The sequence below is a fragment of the Hibiscus syriacus genome, unplaced genomic scaffold (assembly GCF_006381635.1).
Source record: "Hibiscus syriacus cultivar Baekdansim isolate YM2019G1 unplaced genomic scaffold, ASM638163v2 tig00111837_pilon, whole genome shotgun sequence".
Classification (NCBI taxonomy): Eukaryota; Viridiplantae; Streptophyta; class Magnoliopsida; order Malvales; family Malvaceae; genus Hibiscus; species Hibiscus syriacus.
In genome coordinates, this window is record NW_024063194.1 from 11,620,644 (window position 1) to 11,636,401 (window position 15,758).

At 34.6% G+C, this 15,758-nt stretch overlaps 1 long non-coding RNA gene across 1 annotated transcript; it reads right to left on the reverse strand.

The window, feature by feature from the left end:
* Positions 1-1,610: 1,610 nt before the first annotated feature.
* On the reverse strand, positions 1,611-2,082 carry LOC120171900. Its single transcript, XR_005520913.1, has 3 exons — positions 2,001-2,082; positions 1,752-1,900; positions 1,611-1,665 (listed from the first exon to the last, which is right to left on the reverse strand). It is a non-coding gene; the product is annotated as an uncharacterized LOC120171900 (long non-coding RNA).
* Positions 2,083-15,758: the final 13,676 nt, after the last annotated feature.

Here is a 15,758-nt window from a genome sequence, read left to right on the forward strand (position 1 = left end):
AAAGAGAAACCTTAATGGGCCAAAGAAAGTACGTAAAATACACACTGATCTTGTATAAGACCATAAACCATAGCTTCCTCTCCGTTGCATTGAAAGATCATAACTTGGTTTCTTTTAGTAACACACACGGGAGGATACAAACATGATTTGTTTGGAGGAACACATATATATAAATAGATAGATAGATAAAACTATGATGTAGCTACAGTATTTTCTTGAAATTATATGAGGCAATATAGATTGCTCATTTCCTTTGCATCCTGCAAAACAAAATGACAAATTAATGAAATCCATTATGAAGAAACCAATCAAGAACTATGTTACTCGGATTGGGGTATGAGTGTCGGACCGGGGTGTGGCTAGATAAAAATGAAGAGTCCGAGCAACATAGATAAAAATGAAAAATAGCCTAACAATGTCATAAGATGAATTCTGGCCATGAAAGATGTACAGCAATAGTATCCCAAGAACATGAAATATGGTCTATTTCTGACTTATTTGATCTTGCCATATTTCCATGATCAAGTCTAAATGACATTTTTGAAAAGAGGTAGGCGGTTAAAATCATCTTTTGATACCTGAAAGATGAAAAATATTTTTCAACCGTAGCATTTTGTTCGGTGCTGTAGCTGTACCATTGTTCTTTTGCTGCAACTGAATCCCCGACCTCGATATCTGCACATTAGCGGAAACAAATGAAATGGCAATTCGGTTGACAAGCTGATGAAACCCGGATTTTGGATAATCAAAGCATATGACAAACCTTGAAGCAGAATATTGGATTCACCCAAGTGGCCTCTCAATCTCCAGAATTTGAAAAACTTATGACCATGGCCGTCCCAAAATATTGGCTCCGATCTAACAGCATCTGATCGACAATCCTCCTCCTGTTTAGGCATCACTAGCAAGGTAAAATGTGTCAGCCAAAATATGCAAAGAGGGATCCATTTGTGCAACTATTAAGGACAATGTAACAGAACATACCCTCATCCACTGTCTCGGACACTTCCAATGTACCTGCAAGAGTATAGGCCACTTCAAGAGTTTGTGCCACTTCTTTCTTGATTCTAGAAATAAGCTCTTCATTCTCCGAAATGGAAAGAGGTGCACCATTTTTCATGATAATAGCTTTGGCTATCTCATCCTGCAACTTCTGCTTCATCTCTTTTTCCATGTTTCTCTCCTATTCAAAGAATTATGATCAGACAAGCAAAGGCATAACTTTAACATTAACACTAGCATTTGCTTGAGCTAAGTTGTCATATTGACTTCACTACCCTCTATCTCCGAGAAAGAAGTTTTTCTTTCATTTTCTTTTCTTTCTCGACAAATTTCGAGTTTTGTTCATAAATCCAGCTTCTGAATTCTCTGAAGGGAAGAATTGTGAAATTTTTTATCAATACATTTTACTTAAGAATCTAAAAAGAAAAACATGACCAGAATTTATTGAAAGAACTTTATGACTTACGTGGTGACAAGAGATTCATCGAATAGAAAATTTAAGAGTCGCAGTTTTTTAGAGGAATTTAATTTCTCATATCTATCATCACTCATATCTAAGCAATCCGACAGTGACCGCTTTAATGGTTTTTGAGAATCACTGATGTATTTCCAAGAACTTGAGCCCATGAAGTTTCACTTAAATCCCGACTAAGGCAAGGATACCTGCACAGAGAATTAATTCAGATGATCAATACACCAATTAAAACAAGGAACTGAATGTTTATGACTATCTATTTAAACATGAATACTCTTTTCCCAAATCCTTTTGCATCATGGAAAGCAGTCGAATATGAAACTGCACAATCGAAGGATAACGTAGTTTGTGTTTGCGTTTGCTTTTTCCAGTAAGTAACTCTCTAAGTATCAACTGAGATTGCCCTTTCTTCATATTGAGAACCTGAAATCAAACAAAACTACCAAGAGAGAATACAGAACTAAAAAGAGTGCAAATTTTAACCTATTAAGATGCATGCTAAACAAACAGATAACAAGTTCACCTCTCCAAAAGCTTCACAAAATTCTAGAAATTGCAAGGCGTGGCCAACATCCTCAGTAGGCAAGTCAATGCCATCAATACAGCTGTAACGAATATTCAATTCTCCATATCATATTCAACGTTGCAATTGAAATACACTGATAGCACGACTGAATGATCAGAAAAATCACAAGCCTGGAAAGCTAATTTGAGGTTTCTAATCTAATGATCAGAAGCTCTGACCACATTCGTCTAATTTCTCAACACTCAAGAGTTCATTTCAAAGCATTGGGAAACATACAGAATACATGTTGCGATACTAAAATTTAAGAATAACTTATCGGGAGTCGGGACAAACCTTAAAGAGAGAAGATAAAAATCCAGAGTTCGGTGCGACACCGTACCTCCTGCATGATTCAATGTATCTACAACCAAACTCATCAGCATAATTTCCATTTTTAAAAATTAACTTCTATATGTCAACTCAATGGAGAAGTAGTTCAGAAGGCAATAGAATTAGGAAAATAAATTAAACAAGTAATCAATAACTAAGGTAGCATGTTGACATTTCATCATTTCGAGCAAGAAATTCTAGGTTTTCACGCAAAAGATTAAAATCTAGCAAAAGAAACAGTCGGTAAACGAGGTGATAAAAGTGTAATCCGTCGAATAAGGAAGTAGATTTAAGATTTTCTACAAATTGATCGAAAAGAACAACAGAAACTTACATTGCTCCCAAGGCTGGGATTTTGGTGACCATAGCGATTCAACTCTTCAAAACTTTAAGATTTCCAGAGAAAGAAGAAGAAGAACAAAGAAAGAAGCGAGAAAAATTTAGAAAAAGAGGCAATAGAAGAAATTGCAAGGTTAGTGGAATTATATCAAGGAAGCAAGAAATTTGACTAAAATAGATTCGAATGGAAACAGAGAGCATTTGTTTTCGAAGAAATTAGGTTTAGAATGAGATTTGAAGGGGGGAAATGCTCGCGTAGGATTTAAGTAACAATTGCGGCGTTTGTAATACAAACGCAGCTAGAGTTATACTCTATTGGGGCGCTTTTTTAATAAATGCAGCTAATGTCCATATATATTGCGGCGTTTGTGTCTAGAAACGCCACTATATCTCATGTTTTTACGACGTTTATACAAAAAACGCCGCTAATTTACCACTCTATTGCGGCATTTTTGGTATAAACTCCGCTAAATTAACACTATATTGCGGCGTTTTAGCTAAAACGCCGCTACATGTCTACTATATTGCGGCATTTTTACTATAAACGCCGCTATTGTTTAACCTTTCTATGGCGTTTGTCTAAAAACGACGCAAAAACTATTATTAATTGCGGCGTTTGTTGAAAAAACGCCACTATATACCATCCTATGGCGGCGTTTTTAACAAAAACGCTACTATATTTATACTCTATTACAGCGTTTTCAAAAAAACGCCGCTAAAGTCTCAATTTATGGCGTTTGGATTGAAAACGCTGCTATATGTAATACTTTTGTGACGTTTTATCAACAAACGCCGCTAAAAACGCCGCTACAGAACAGTTTTGCTGTAGTGCGTCCCCTTTTATTATCCTGTGAATTCCATTCAACATGCAAGACCTGAGGAGTATCGCTCAAAGGAACAAAATGAAGAGGAAGAAGTCTGGGAGGTAGGTAATTTACTGGGTTTTCCTTTTAAAGGTGGTAGGGATTTGTCATGAAAAAGGTTTGTGAGCTCGAACTTGAGCTTTACAGAAGCTAATGAATTTTTTACAGGGTTTAATCTATATTTCTTATAACGAGTTTGTCTTTAATCACTTCGAATGTCCTAGGTTTGAGGCGAAACGAGAAAATAAGGGCTATTAGGGGTGTTATTTTAAAATATAAGGCTAATTTTGTGTTTATCTAGGAAACTAAAAAAAGGTGAGTTTGGTCTTAAATTGATACAGAAAATGTGTGTAACACCCTAAACCCAAATAAGCCTAAAATGTCACATTAAGCCGCTGTTGCAACCCCTAATTTTTTTAAACCTATTCATTTCCATTTTAAAACACACAATGGTATCAAGACTAAACATAATTAATTGTTATAAAATATTTTATTAACCGGAGCTGTGTGACTCTGAAGAGGTTCTATGAATACATATGCTCACTAAAGCTACAATACAGTACTCTGAAGAGGATATTGGAAGTCCTGCTGCGACAATGCTCCACGAACGGCTTTGGGTACTAACCTGCGAACGGAAAACATCTTAACGCTGAGCTTACAATGCCTAGCAGTATAATCGCTAATCTTAATCAACTGCTAACTACTGAGGGTTTACTTGTTATATCACTGAAGTAGGAGTTTCATGCTTCCCTTAATCCTCTGCTAAGGGCCTCGCCATGAGTACACCATTAAAGGGTCATTAATCCTAATCATTGTAACAGCTATGCATTATCTAAATGTGACACTGACACTCTTGTGCATTATCTAAATGCAACACTAACTCTAGTATGCATCATCTAAATGCCACATTGAGTAGTATCTGGTCTCACATAGCCATCAGACAGTACTTAACTGAGGGAACCCGTTGTCACATAGCATAAGTGAAATTTGCACTAAGTTGTTGAATGATCTCTTGGTCCTCACATAGTTGTCATGTAGATCATGGAGGGGGATCATGATCATAACATAGCAATCGGTAAAATTCTCACTCAACTAAAGAATTGGCTCGGTCTCACATAACCATCAAGCTAGGCTTTAAAGATATCTGTTGTACTGGACTGAAGCAACTATACATGCATATCTAAGGGCCCAAAGGCCACACAACATTGACATCGTTAACCCACTCCTCGTGTGTGTTCAGGCCTCATGCCCTAGTTAACCCCTAAGGTGCCTCGCGCACTGACAATGCCTCACCAGGGAAACTAAGGTAGTCTAACTACACTCTAGCATAGCTAGACACATTAAAGTGAGGTCAACCCTTCACTAGATGTTATCTTTCTTGTTCTCTCATCTAGAATTTTATGCGAAGGTTTATTATTCTATTACTGCTAATGGTTTATTAAGCGGCTCTATCTTGATCATTCATTACTTAAGGGTGTTATATTCATTTATGTCTCTCTAGGTTTCATGATTTCTAGACAATCTCTGTGTTTGTTATTCACTAGTTGTGATACTAGCTAGCCCGATCCCTAATTTGGGTTCATTATTAGGTAATGACACTCTAATCGTTCTTATTATGCTTTCCCTCAATTCACCCTCGAATTAGGGGGACAACTGTACATCCACTATTTAGTAACATTCGTGTCGCTCATAATTTCGTTATTTCATAATATGGTTGTTTCATCATATTGTTATCGGTACATCCTCCGCAAAGATCCTTCATTCTTATTTATTCGTTACGTGTTCAACTAAAGATACTCGGACGCATTATGCCCACTATAGTTACTCTAGCTGTAACCCACTAATACAAGTATCTTTAGACCCCTTTTTGCCATTTATGTCCCTCACGGACTAAGTTATATCCTTATGGACTATCCCTAACTCATACAGGCCTTAAATAGGTCAATTCTAATAATCCAAAGTGAGTAGTATCGATACTCTACTTGCAATATCAATACCCTAGGGTCAAGTATCGATACCCCTATGAGTGTTGGTACTAAAATGATTGTTGTTGATGAAAATAAGGTTCAGTATCGATACTGTACACCTTGAGTATCGATACTGAAGGGGCAGTATTGATACTCTCCCCATCAGTATCGATACTCCCTGCCTGAAATCCCTAGATTTTGTCCTAAATCTTTCATTATCGATATTTTCATCCAGTATCGATACTCAAACCTAGAAATGTCTTACTTAGGCTTAGAAAACACCCAAAAATCATCCCAAATGTTTTAGTTTAGTTTCTAATCATGTACTAAAACTTTAGGGGGTTACTAGGGGTCTTAGAGTATCATAAAAACACATGTTTTACATCAATTTCATCGTCTAATCATAAAATCAAGCGTAAACCATATAAATGCTTAAAAACCCAAATCTCAACAAAACTTTATGTAACACTCCTAACCTGTACCCAACCCAAATACGAATCTGAGGTGTCACATTGACTTTTCAAAACACATGTGATTCACAATTAGGAACAATTTAAAATTTTGGATCAAGATAAAAAGTATAAACCTTAATTTAAATAAGAAAAGCATTTCACATTCATATTTACATAAAGATTTGATAATGTACAGAATTACAAAATATATATGAGTTTACAAAATAAATCATAGCATTTCAAATTAAACGTATAATACATGCCAACAATTAACAAATTTAACAAAAACCTACATTTAATTTGTCTTGATCTGATCTTCACGGTATACTATCATCGACAACTCAATCTTCCGCTTTCTTCAAACCAACGCGTGAGAAATATCACACGCTAAGTCTATGAATTAGTGAGGCAATTACTAAGAGTGCTAACTTAATAAATGAAACATTTATTGGTTTTTATCGGAACAATTTTATAAAGTATTTCAACTTATTTTTCCATATCTAAACGGTATACTTATAAATAGTATTCACTTTGTATATATTTGTTCCAAATGCCCAAGCTATACTACTAAGAACGCTAGGTATTTGAGTACATTGAGGTTGTGCACTAATGTTGTCACCACAGCTCATAATTTTTATCGAAGTGCCACATAATTGTCCCGAAGGACCACATAGATTTACACCAAAGTGCCACATATTTGTCCCGAATGACCACATAATTATCCCGAAGGACCACATAAAACCCTCGACTCTTGGCATGCCAACTATACCTCTAATCCTCATACATATACTTTGGGCTATTAATCACATAATAATGTTCAATCATTATTCGAAGTGTTTCTTATTCACATAGTTACTCTCACATAGAGTCTTTTCACATTCACTTGTTCAAAGTTCACATTTCCATAATCATATAATCACAAAATATAGCTTGTATAATATAAATTGAATAAAACATTGCAATATAACATAAAAGAAATTATAAAGTTTTCGATCGAAAACACTGAGGTTGGCTTATTGCCAGCCTTCCTCAATTTTGTTACAAAACAAAGAAGTTGCACTCACCTTTGCCTTACTGAAGTTCTAAGCAAAATCCTTAACACCTTCGAATTGGTACTTAATATGTAGAGCTGACCAAAAGTTGATTACGTTCACTCACTACACAAAACAATCGAAATCAATATCGTTCTTCGAATCGTTTATATCCAATCAGAATAATTTGTGATGCAAGAAACTCTAAATTTCCATTTCATGCCTAGAAGTATCGGTACTACCCCTACAGTATCGATGCTTCCCTTCAAGGGTATCGATACCTCCTTAAGGTACCGATACTAATTTGGCATTCTGTAATCGTATCTTAAAAATGGCATCGATACCATCCCCTAGTATCGATACTACCCACACAGTATTGATATCCTCTTCAACTAGTATCGATACTACCCTAAGAAATACACAGATTTATCCCTTGAAGTATCAGTATTGTTCTAACGGTACCGATACTCGAAGCCCATAATGGCCATTTTCACTTCGAAATTCACCCAAAACCTTCCTAAATCTCTTATTTTTATCCCACATTAAGCCTTTAAACTCCCCCTTATACATCCACACTAACTTGACTTCCTTTATTACTTTTAATTATTCAAAATCCCATTTGAACACTTGAATCTCAAAATCATACCAAAATTTCAAACATGTTCTTAACCAATTCTAACACTCCTAACTCTTAAGTTAGATAATTGACAAGTCAAATATCTCATTAAAACTTCAAAAGCTACTCCATAACAAAATTTCATTTATAAACCCATTTTACAATTTCATCTCTAATTTACTTTTCTTGTTGTTTTAATCCTATATAAGCTTTCCTTAAGCTTATACAACACCCAAACTTCCATTACCCAACCAAAATTTAAAGAAAATCCAAAAATTTCATAATCCTACCTTTGATGGAGGAAGACACGAAGAAGAAGAGAGAAAGAAAGGTTCCAGATTTTTCTCCCAAAACACATGTTTATCTCTTAAATAAAAGAGATACTTATCCTTTAACATGAAAATACCATTTTTCCCTCTCCATAACTCCAAAATAGCTATCAAGTCCTACAGATAAATTCCACCATAAATCCTTAAATTTTCAAATTATTCTTATTAAACCACTAAGTTTAACAATCTTACATTCTAGTCGCTGACCCAATAATTAGGATGTTACACTTTATGATTATGAAAGCCTTAACACCAAAAAAATATTAGAAATACATTACCTTAATGTTTGAATCTCGAAATAGAGCTCCTTTAACCACCCAACACTCTCCTCTTTGAACTTGGGTTGATTCTCCACCTTTTTCTCTAGACAAGCATGAAGGCAAAGGTTTCTTAACACAAGATGGAATTGAGGAAGGTCAAGGACGAATTTGAAGCTTAAGGTAATATGGAAGAAACATTGATCATTTACCTTTAGCTAGGCACTTGCTATGGAGGAAGAAGATGGAGAAAGAAAGAAGAAAAAAAAAAGAAATGAAAATGAGAAGATGAAATAAGAGAGATAAAATCTCTATTCTTTTAAAAAGGGATAATTATTCTTTTAATCATTTCTCATCCTTCTATCATTCAAAAATCTCCTTTTTATGGCTAATTGGACTCAATTCCAACCCAATTAAGCCCAACGACTTAAATTATGAAATTCACAGGCTCACATGCCTCTCAGGTAAACCTGAAACTACTAGCCTAGAATTTAAGGTGTTACAATGTGGCAAGGGACAATTTTAAATTTTTTGTTTCACCATCTGTTAGGGCTTCAGGGGGTTTGCTAAGCACAAGGGACTCAAGTATTTTTAAGGTCTTTGAACACTTAGTTTTCCCTCGTTTTATTGCGTTCATTGGTTGTTTTCATTCTAGTAATTTTAGATACAATTTGGTCAATCTTTATAGCCCTGCTGAAGATTCTTAAAAGAGTTCATTCTTAGTGAAATTACTAGAATTTCTTAAAGAGATTTCGATTCTTTGGTGCATTGAGGGTGACTTCAACATGTTTCTCGATCTAAAAGAGAAGTTGGGTTTCTCTATCAATATAGAAATAGTAGAACTATTTAGAAATTTTTGCTTTTGAGGCTAGATTAATCAATCACCCTTTGCAAGGGGTAGGTTCACTTGGAGCAACAATCAAGACCCCTCAAATTTTGTTCGGCTAGATCTCTTCTTGATAACAACATATTTCGAGATTGCCTTCCCAAATATCTCACAAAGGTTTTTGGACAAATCACTCTCCAACCATAACATGGTACATTTAGATGAGGAATCTATTGAATGGATCCTAAACCTTTTAGATTCTTTAATTACTACTTGGAAGAAGATGTGTTTGTTGAAATAGTAATGAAAACTTTTGGGAACTCTAAGTGGTCAAATCCTAGACTGAGAATTTATGGATGCTCAAAGATTCAAAGTTGTCATTCAATAGCTAGTTAGGAATGTCAAAGGGAGGAAATAATACATCAACCTCTGATATCGAAAATGATATTTCAATTCTGGATAAAAAAGATTTAGAATGGGACTGTCGAGCCTAATTTGCATCAAAAACTTGTATAATTGAAATCTCATCTCTGGACCGAATATCGAAGGGAATAACGTGATTGGCTATAGAAATCTAGACTATGGTGGTTCAGTGAAGGTGATTGGAATACTCGTTTTTTTCCACTTGATAGCTTCTGCTAGAAGAATGATGAATGTTATTATTTGCACAAGGAAAGATTATGAGATTATTTCAGATATGGCTACAATCAGGCACCAAGTTTTTGAGTTATTCTTTAATGCTTACAATAGTAAGAATTCCCTTAACCTCCTAGAATTCGAATTGAACTTTTAAAAAATTAGCAAGGCCCAAGCGTCGATATTAGAAATATTGACACCCGTTTTCATCCGAGTTGTTTTTATTATTATTATTATCTTTATTTATTATTATTACTAATATTATTTTATTATTTTTCAAGTTAAAAAAGTGGCCCTAATGCCAATAATTACAAAGGATCCAAGCCCGATACATTTGTTCACTCGGCCCAGGAACAAAGCCCACTGGCAGACCCAAACTTGATTAGGGTTTTTATCTCAAGCCTAGCACCGCTCATCTAAAATCGTTAGATCTAATCAAGATCAAATCTAACAGTCTACAAAAGGAGACTATTAGGGTTTTGAAACCCTCTCAAGGGCTGCACTACTCTCTGTCGCACGATCTGGACCCATCCAATGGTCTAGATCAGTGCTATAAATTTAGGGTTTCCTAAACCCTCAACAGCAACCATCGCCGCCAGTAAGATAAATCGTATGATGGGCGTGTAAGATGCACGTGCCTACCCTTCAACATCCCCGTCGTGTGAGGCATCGCCGATGAACCCCAGAGCCTCCATCGTCAGCAAATCCAGCTAAACATTAAACAAAATACACCAAGTCAGTCAAAAATCCCACCAAATCTGAAACCCATTAAAAAATCACTAAATCCCGACTAATCCCGAAAAATTCGGGAGCCATACCCAAAAAATCGGGGAACCGTCATTGAACTTACCAAAACACATCCGAACCACCATAAAAAAGGGGAAAGTAGCCATTTTTCGGGGGCGAGAATCGAACAAAAATCATGGGAGGATTCGAAAGAAAAAATAGAACAAAAAATAAAACAAAAAAAGAAATAAAAAGGGGGTATACCTTCGGTCGGAGTTACTCGCCAGCGTTCGAAGGGTTCCATCATAGATCCAGTGAGCCTAAATAAATCGAGTTTATTTTTATAAAATAAAAAATAATTTTTTTCATTTTAATTTAAAGGATGCAATATATATTTCTTTAAATGGTAATTTATTTTATATAGTTACCAATATTAAATTTATATTAGATTGTGGTTTTTTACATTGGAGAGGGGAACATTTCTCGTGTAAAGGATAAGTAAGTGGGATAGTCTTCCCATTGGAGTATATGAAAACCCCATGATTTCTTTTCAAGCTAAGGAATATTCCCTAATTCAAAACAAATTATTCAATGTTAAATAAAATGATCATACCTTAAATATTGATTCGAATTTATGATGTCCACTATTTACAACAATGTGTAAGTGATCAGGTACCAATTTTGATCGTTGTGGGGTGTTAATCCTTCCCCACGCGTAATCGACTCACGGATCCTAAAAAATAAATTTTTGATAAATGCATACTAGTTTTTATCTTTTAAATGATTTTACTTCCTAAATTGTTTTAAAAGACAGTTTTAGGTACTTGGCGTACTTAACCTAAAGGTCGATGGTGACTCCTAATCAATTTAATCAATTAATTAAAAATCACAGTTTCTTAATAAATTCATAATTGTTTTTTAAAATATAAAAAAATAAAAAATGATTATGACAACTTGGCGACTCTATTAGGGATCATTTTAGAGAGTCAGACCGTAATAGTTTATATGTTGTCATTGTGGTGGAAATTGTGTATTCAAGTCCATAATTAGTTTATGATCCTTTTCGTTGAACATTGGTTAATTTATCGTTCATTTTTATATAAATAGTTGTACTGATGTTTGACTTCATGGTTGCAACTTCATTGATTTTCTCTTTTTGAAGATTATTATCACCTCGTTGTTTTTGTCAAAGGTTTGTATGTTCTCCTCTCACACCTCACGTGCATTTGCATTAAATAAGCTCTATACCCAAGCTTCGTCCCAAGTAAGTAGGGGTGAACGCTTTACTCTCGTAAGAATTTATTCTTTGTTGAGCCTTAGCAAATAACCTCTGGGGTACACATGCCTTATACCTTTATAGGGATTTATTCCTAATATGGGTATAAGGAAGTGAATCTCCTCGAATTGAACTTGATCCATTTAACCTATAATAGCTGAAGATTGAGGGATTGGCAGGCCAAAGGGGTATCGACAACAAGGACAATTCGAGTACATTTCCCTGTTAAAGCCGAAACCATACATATAGTGAACCATGGAATGGCCACCCTAAGTAGAACCATAAAGAACCTCTGTCCGTTAGTAGGAACCGAAATAAGTGTTCACGAAAGGGGAGCGATTTTAAACCTTTACATTTTGCTTTAAATTCATAGAATAGATTTCTTTTGAAACTTGTGAATTAGATACCATACAAATAGGATTAATTTCTTGAAAATAAAGTATGTCAGGTAGAAAACATGTATAAGTAGGATTGATATTTAATAAAAGCATGCTTAGGTAAATACCATGATGGGGTAGGTGTTATATTCATTTTTGAATAGCACTTTTATATGTATTGATTATCTTACTTATACTAACTCATTTTTTTTCTAATTTTTTGTCATTTTTTTGCAATGCATCATCATAACATAATGCGAAAATGTTGATTCGCAAGGGAATATTTAAGTGAAAATTTTCATAAGTAGAGAAAAAAGTTTTCAATCAAGCAGCCGTACACACAGACATGCACTGATTGCTAATGGGGAAGAAAATCGCTTGAAGATTGTGCACTAGAGTTAACTGATAGAACAACCTCGAAGACTCGAAAGTTGATTCCTTGATACGAGAAGATAAAGTAATGGTAGAGATTTCACTTACAACTATTCCACCATTAATCATCAAGGCGTGCCTCATGGTTCTACCACTATATGGGCATTAATCGAGATAGTTTATAAAGCGCTTGATGGGCATAATCTTCAAGGATGAAGCTCCGAGACGAAGCATTGACTCATTTCAGAACCAATGTCTGAGTGAAAGAATGTCTGTAAAATGGACTATCTTGTAACGTGAAGACTTTTATCTCTGATGAAAATTATTCTATGATATTCATCTTTGGGATCAACACTTTTTGTATCTTCATTCCATTTATTTAAGCATTTTCACATGCATCATTCATGAAAACATGGAATTATTTCTTGGAGGATTTGATAAAGTGGTCTAATCACGTGACACCACATTAAGAATAGAATCAAGATTCGAATAATTAAAGGAAGAAGCTGAAATCAGTAAGGTGGGAGCCTATTCAACTGATCGTAGGGCTGAGCTTTATAGGATGATCCGAGAAAACATTAATTTGATCCAATTCCAATGACCTATGAGGAATTACTTACAACGCTGGTTGAGAAGAATCTTGTGACTCTAGTTTAGTCCAAGCCAAAAGAGTCCCCATATCTTGAGGGCAACGATGTTGATGCCATATGCAATCATCACATAGGAAGTTCAAGAAATTCCACTAAGAATTGTAAGGCACTAAAGCTCAAGGTCCAAAATTTGATTGATTTAGGGGCATGGACATTCGAAGAATGATGGGGCATTCTGATGTGGACCGAGAAGTCATTGCATCTAACATGAAGCTTTCTTGAGCATTGTTTTGTTTGAACTCATTTTTTTTTCTTTAATATTTGCTTAAATATTTTGTAATTTGTTTGATGATTTAACTTATGCTACCTTCTAAGGTTGTGAATAATTGAATGAGTTTTAATCTTGTAGTTCTTTTAATATCATTTGAATTAAAAGCTCTATTGAGAATTAAGGTTTTAGCCTCGAGGTAAGTGATAAGATTAAACCTTCGTAAAACAAGAACCCTTAATCTTATTCCAGAAGATACACCAAAATACATATCATTCTCTTGTAGGGACCAAGCTAGCCTTCTCTTCGAATGAAGAGACAATTAAGGGCTTGGCATTCAGGTATATAGGGATGTGGACAAAATGGGGCATCTTACACATGAGACTGCAAAGCTGGTTAGTTTTAACTTTTTTTGATGACGTTCAATGATGATCATGATCTTCACAGATGGAATAGTCAAGTAGGTGAATCTAGTTTAGGTCAGTTGCTTGGAAATTGAACTCTAATGATGAGATTTTCTGGCTTTTAATAACACCTGGATTATAACAGGTTCTTCTTAGCAAGCTTAAGAAATTGAATCTGTATACCCATAATATAATTATATATATATACAATAAAGGTTGAGTTATCCCTCTAAATTAAATGGTTAAACACCCCGACTTTATGGATAAATTCAGCTAGCCAAATAAAAGTAATTATAATATATATATATATATACAATAAAGTTGAACTCAGCTAGCCAAACAATGGTAAATTAAATCAAATTCACTAAATAAGGAGTTTTAGTGAAGATGGACTAAGGGAGTTGATGAACACCTGTTATAGTCAATTTCACACGAGCACTCAGGAATTTTATTTTTAGACCGATATTTCTAGACTGCCTTTGTTACAGGAGTTTATGAAGCTTGAACAAATGAAAGATTTTAGAGAACTGAAATAGAAGTGTTCTAAAAGGTTTAGCAATTGATTATGCTAGTTGCGACATTTTGTTTACACTCAATTAAATGTCAAGTCAGAAATGAGAGGCATGTATAACGTTCCAAAGAGCAGGGACAAGAAGAAAGACTTTATGGCTGAAACCTTAGAAAATAAGGAGTCATCCTAAAACCAATCCCTAATCCTGACACTTGTCAAATATCAAAAAGTTTGAAGGATTAAGAAAGTAATTAATTATTTGATATTCAATGAACTCTTGTTTTATGATTTTTATCAATTGTGAAACCCAGAAAAAGGCAATTATTTTTCAAAATTTTTTATTAAACATTTTTCAAAATTCTTTTAATTGATATTTTTCAAATTTTGAAAATAAAAGAAAAAGAAAAACATTTTCGACCAAGACAACCTCTCTGGAATAGATCTTGGTAGTTGACACGTGTCTCTCAAACACAGAATTCATGCTTAAAATCAGTATCGGAGCAAGAAATGATAAATGTTGGGGAATTATTGAAGGCCTATATCATCCAGGAGTACAAGATCTTTGAATTGAGCAGACATTTATTTTCAATGATATAGAAATGTGTTAAGACTGAAAATGATGAAGCAGAGATAGTGAACTTACTATACATGATTGTTTTGTCAACTATTACAACATGCAGATGTATCATACTGATGATTTGTCATGCAGTAATGTTGAAGCCATAAATGATGAATAATGCTTGTACCAGTAGTTACAAAGTTGAGCCATTGTTGAGTTTATAAGGGGTTTCTAAATTCCAATTAGAGGTCATGTCACCATGATCAAAAATGGATAACGGGGAAGTTCTCTTTCTGCTAAATGGGCGACAAAACTTTGAAAAAAAATTAATATAAAGCTTGAAGAGCTGAATTTGATGTTAGCAATTGAGCAAACACCTTCAATTTCGATTTTGATTTCCTCTAGGGCTCCAATTAATATCATTGGCATGGATGTATCATAGAACTTGTCAGAGAACGCGAATGTTTTGTCCATTTTTTCGATGGGATGAAAGCTCTATTGTATTTCTACACAAGTTCAGACAAGGGAAGCCAAATTTATCATGGGCAAAAAAAATTGCTTGGGCAAGAAGAAATTGACATGAGTCAAGAATTGCAAGGATGCACGATGGTGCAAACAATGAGTGAAGACAACCGAATCAGGTATAGAATAAGGACTGCTCATGCAACCATTCCCATCACAGATCAAGAAAACATACATCAACATAAACATATGCGTCATATGAATTTGCACCTTTGTATCATACATTCATCATCGCATGCAATAAAAAGTTTTCCCCTCTCGTAACGATGCCTTTATAATCTCTTTTGAAAAACTAATTTCTTTTTTCTAAAGATTATTCGTCTAAGAACAACAATCTAGTCTTTCTTAAGATTGTTTTTCCCTGAAATCCTTATTTCATTTTTCGTAAGGGCTATTTTTCTTCTCTCACGAGGACATCATCCAATTTTCTTTTCTCAAGATCATTTTCTCCTCTTATGAGGACAT